Source organism: Salmo salar, chromosome 02 (genome assembly GCF_965601325.2).
Source record: "Salmo salar chromosome 02, fSalSal1, whole genome shotgun sequence".
Classification (NCBI taxonomy): domain Eukaryota; kingdom Metazoa; phylum Chordata; class Actinopteri; order Salmoniformes; family Salmonidae; genus Salmo; species Salmo salar.
The window spans coordinates 65,803,288-65,808,964 of record NC_138292.1 but is presented as its reverse complement, the minus strand read 5'-3'; positions in this window follow the sequence as shown (position 1 = coordinate 65,808,964).

Below are 5,677 nucleotides of genomic sequence, written 5' to 3'. Positions count from 1 at the left end.
CAATAGAAATGTGGACTGAAGAGGAGAGAAAGAGAGATGGAGAGAGAGACAGACAGACAAAGAAAAAAAGAGAGACAGGTGGAAAGACAGTGAAAAGACAAAAGGTAGCCAGCTGGATAATGAAAACGCTCACTCAGCATGGTAAGCTATGCACGCGTTGTGCCATTTCCTTTTCAAGGATAATACATTTGTTTGATTGCACCTTGACTCACATTGGTTGAGTGCCCTCCACTTCTTTCCATTATCAATAGGCTATTTCTTTACAGACAATGTAGTAAACTATAGTCTAATAATATTTAATTTACTTGGAAAGACAGGATTCTCCTCCCACCTTTATTTAACTAGGTAAGTCAGTTAAGAACAAATTCTTATTTACAATGACGGCCTACCAAAAGGCAAAAGGCCTCCTGCGGAGACAGGGACTGGGATTAAATAAAAAAAGCTCTTACAATATTCGAGCCTACTCAACTTCGCATACTGTTCTGACTTTGTGGTGCATATGTAGCCTATAGCCTGTTTAAGAGAAATGTCATCATTGAATATTGTAAGAGCTTTCATTGTCTGCTTATATGCCCCCTTTATTTATCCTACGGTTCTGACTGGGTGTACAGGGAGAATACTGTAAGAACGGCCCATGTTCTGAATTCTGTCGCTGTGCATTTCAAAAGTCAGCCATATCAGCTATGTTTTTTGGGGGGAAATGGTTCAAATGTTTTTTGCTCACAACCGTTGTCATTTAAAAAGTTAAATCACTGGGGAACAGTAGCAATGCGTGGGTAAAATGACTGGGGAACAGTTGCAGTGTGTGGGTAAAATCACTAGGGAACAGTAGCGGGGGTAAAATCACTGGGGAACAGTAGCGGGGGTAAAATCACTGGGGAACAGTAGCGGGGGTAAAATCACTGGGGAACAGTAGCAGTGTGTGGGTAAAATCACTGGGGAACAGTAGCAGTGTGTGGGTAAAATCACTGGAGAACAATAGCAGTGTGTGGGTAAAATCACTGGAACAGTAGTAGTGTGTGGGTAAAATCATGGGAACAGTAGTAGTGTGTGGGTAAAATCACGGGAACAGTAGTAGTGTGTGGGTAAAATCATGGGAACAGTAGTAGTGTGTGGGTAAAATCATGGGAACAGTAGCCGTGTGTGGGTAAAATCATGGGAACAGTAGCCGTGTGTGGGTAAAATCATGGGAACAGTAGTAGTGTGTGGGTAAAATCACTGGGGAACAGTAGCTGTGTGTGGGTAAAATCACCGGGGAACAGTAGCAGTGTGTGGGTAAAATCACCGGGGAACAGTAGCCGTGTGTGGGTAAAATCACCGGGGAACAGTAGCCGTGTGTGGGTAAAATCACCGGGGAACAGTAGTAGTGTGTGGGTAAAATCACTGGGGAACAGTAGTAGTGTGTGGGTAAAATCACTGGGGAACAGTAGTAGTGTGTGGGTAAAATCACGGGAACAGTAGCCGTGTGTGGGTAAAATCACGGGAACAGTAGCCGTGTGTGGGTAAAATCACGGGAACAGTAGCCGTGTGTGGGTAAAATCACCGGGGAACAGTAGCCGTGTGTGGGTAAAATCACCGGGGAACAGTAGCAGTGTGTGGGTAAAATCACCGGGGAACAGTAGCCGTGTGTGGGTAAAATCACCGGGGAACAGTAGCCGTGTGTGGGTAAAATCACCGGGGAACAGTAGCCGTGTGTGGGTAAAATCACCGGGGAACAGTAGCAGTGTGTGGGTAAAATCACCGGGGAACAGTAGCCGTGTGTGGGTAAAATCACCGGGGAACAGTAGCAGTGTGTGGGTAAAATCACCGGGGAACAGTAGCCGTGTGTGGGTAAAATCACCGGGGAACAGTAGCAGTGTGTGGGTAAAATCACCGGGGAACAGTAGCCGTGTGTGGGTAAAATCACCGGGGAACAGTAGCCGTGTGTGGGTAAAATCACCGGGGAACAGTAGCCGTGTGTGGGTAAAATCACCGGGGAACAGTAGCCGTGTGTGGGTAAAATCACCGGGGAACAGTAGCCGTGTGTGGGTAAAATCACCGGGGAACAGTAGCCGTGTGTGGGTAAAATCACCGGGGAACAGTAGCCGTGTGTGGGTAAAATCACCGGGGAACAGTAGCCGTGTGTGGGTAAAATCACCGGGGAACAGTAGCCGTGTGTGGGTAAAATCACCGGGGAACAGTAGCCGTGTGTGGGTAAAATCACCGGGGAACAGTAGCCGTGTGTGGGTAAAATCACCGGGGAACAGTAGCCGTGTGTGGGTAAAATCACCAGGGAAGCCAAACCAGGGGAAAAAAGCCATATGTGATAATTGCGTTGTTTGCTCTAACCTGTTAGTTCATATGCCTTGTTACCATGATATATATTTAGGCCTAAAGGCCGAGACAATTAGAAGACAGTGGCAGAATAAATTCAACCACACTTTTGTTTTATCACAAAACCGGATAGAAACCTCTGTCCGGTGAAGTCCACAAAACATATTGTATGTAACAGACAGTTACATGACCTACAGCATGGTCAAGCAAGTTCATGTTTCCCACATTTTCGGACCATTAAACAACTAGCGATTAAGAACCACAGAGAGTTACCACAAAGAAAACAGACGCTGCTCTATTCCAGCACCATTTCAAATTCAACATTTCAACATCTCACCTCTGCTTAGTTTAATATAGTGACAACTAAAAGATACCAAAAACGATTTAGTCTGATGAACGTAAGCTAAATATGATGTGGCTGCCCATGATAGTCTAGTGAATTGTGTATGTATATGTGTGTGTGTGTGTGTGTGTGTGTGTGTGTGTGTGTGTGTGTGTGTGCGTGTGCAAGTATGAAAACATGTTGACTCACCCTACTTGTAGAGAACTGCCAAAACTATCCTCTCTTTCATGTTTCCTAAATGGTCTGTGACTCTGTCATACAGTACACATATATTTTGTTGTCCTAGCCTACCTGGCTAAAATGCTTGCTCGCTATCCTAACTTCCTTTCATGGGCAATGATGTGCCAGGCCAGCTAGTTAACTTTAACCTACTAGCTACATGTTGAACATCCATCCTCTCAGGCCAGGGGCACAATGTATGCATTAATGGTGGGATCAGACACGCAATTATAATCATTGGCCAGTACAGAGAATTAAGTTAAACCACAAGTACAAACCCTTATCTCCGTTCCTGGCTAATTTAGGAGAGGGTTGATTTTAGCTAGCTAGCCACCAGAGGACAAAGACACAAGAGATGCAACAAATTCAACAAATGTTCAGTCAAGGACGTTTGGCTTCTGATACAATGTGATTGGTGTGAAGCCAAATCTAAACAGGCTTTTTTTTGGTATGCCAGGACCATTTCCAGCTGAGCTCACTCAGTTTAGCTCAACACTGATTGGCTATTATAGGAAAAAAAATATCAAGGGAGGCCAAATGCTCGCTGACTTCCCTTGCATTCAATGCTACGGGCGGCAACAATGTCATACTCTTTTTGACCACAGGATCGGATAGAAGGGCTACACATAGGCTACTGAGACACAGGGGGCGCTGTTTCCTTCGCTCCGATGCTTTCTCCAGTGAGATACATTCAGCCTCTTGCGAATTGAAGGACGTTTATGAAACACAGAGAGACGAAAGATACATTATTTTGTTTCTTGGTAAACGTTTTGGGAAGCCTGGCTTCCCTTGGCATCCACTAATACACGTCTATCCACTTCATTAGGGAGCAGGCATGGGGTCTTACCTTCATCATGATACTGATAGAAAATAATAGCAATCCTATTTAAAAAACGTGATTCTCACAACCTCCGTGGGCTTTCGGAGTAGCGATCTGGCAAAATAATAGGCCTAAACTTGATTTAGGCTACATTGGGGCATGCTAAATGGTTCTGATTGGTCATAGATGATCAAGCAAATAGATGACCTATACCACCTCCACTTATTTGCCCAGCCAGAAACCATTTAACCAAATAGCCTATACAGATGAAGATTAGGTGAAACAAAATGACATTGACTGATTATCAGAGAAGTCAGTGAAGTCAGGTCCTGGAGGCTACTAAGTGGCTGCGAGTAAAGTAATCCAATTGCTAAACTACATAACATGGCAAAATATTGTAATAAATGAGCCAACTAGACAAGATGATCATTAACTAACATTTTCCCGGCCTAATTGTAGCCCAGCCAATATCCAAACGGAGATTCACTGAAAACAAAAATCGGACATTTATTGATTTATCAAGACTAGTCCCCAAGCTTGTCTCAAAGCAGCACGATGGCGATGTCCCGATCAAAATGGGTCTGAAAGGATCATCTAGTTGACCACACGGAGGTCCTATTGCATCAAAATGGTTGTATGACTTTGGGAGTTTCAGTCAGCAACAATTTGATACAATTGCATTAGCCTACTTTATTCCAATATTTTCGTCACAAAGTAATTCATTCTTTCTGGATTCATCCAGTTGTGGTTTAGAAAACAGTGCATGCTCAGTGTTGGGCTATGCTAAGAGATGGACGAAGTGACTTCCCTCGCAACTTTTAGAACTGCCAGGAGGACCATCAAGAGTTAAACAGGGAAGTGTGTGCAATGTCGCCTCAGCATTATGGCTACGTGTCATATCAGTTGTAGGCAGAACTTTACCGACATGTTTAGGCACTAGGCTACTAGGTCGTTTGGCGGAAATAAAAGCGTTGGCTTTACTACAGGCAATGCCTTTCACATATAATGAAAAGGCGGTGGAATGGTAAAGTTGGCTGGAAAATGTCAATATGAAAAGGATAGTCTATAATGGATCCATGGAAGAGCCAGGAATACTTCAGTATGCAGAGACAGATCCTTCTCTAATTCATGAGTGTTTAGACTGGAGAGAGAAGAGAGCCCTCAATAACCCCTCACTGGCCACTCCTGAACCCCTCTTTCTCTCTTCCCTTCCGCTCTTCCCACACTGTGTGTGTGTGTGTGTGTGTGTGTGTGTGTGTGTGTGTGTGTGTGTGTGTGTGTGTGTGTGTGTGTGTGTGTGTGTGTGTGTGTGTGTGTGTGTGTGTGTGTGTGTGTGTGTGTGTGTGTGTGTGTGTGTCTTGGTTCCGCAGTGTGTTTGTGTCAGGAGTAGAGAAGAGATGTGTACACTCACACATCTGTGCTAATGTTTAGTGGAAACCGTAAGGTCCTGATTCCATGTCGGATTGAGATAATTGCTCTTGGTTTGACCCTGGGAAGCCAGCTAGCATTATGCATCAGCTGCAGCCTATCATCAACAAGCCCTATAGTGTATAATAGCATAACATGGAAACCAGCTAGCATTATCAGCTGCAGCCTATCTTCAACAAGCCCAATAGTGTATAATAGCATAACATGGAAACCAGCTAGCATTATCAGCTGCAGCCTATCTCCAACAAGCCCAATAGTGTATAATAGCATAGAATGTATCTTGCACTAGGATTAGCAGCACAGGTCATTCATTGTGACAGCATAACATGTTGACATTCCAAATCAGAAACACTGTACAGCTGTACACTAAGGGTGTGTGCCCCAAAGACACCCTATTCACTATGTAGTGCACTACATTTGACCAAGGCCCATAGGATAATATATCTGGGATAGGGTGTCATTTCAGATGCAGACTAACAGTTCCACTCATAGTGCTTCCTCTGAAAACAAGTCATCCACGATTTTACGCTCTCGCCACTCTACATCTGAGCTGT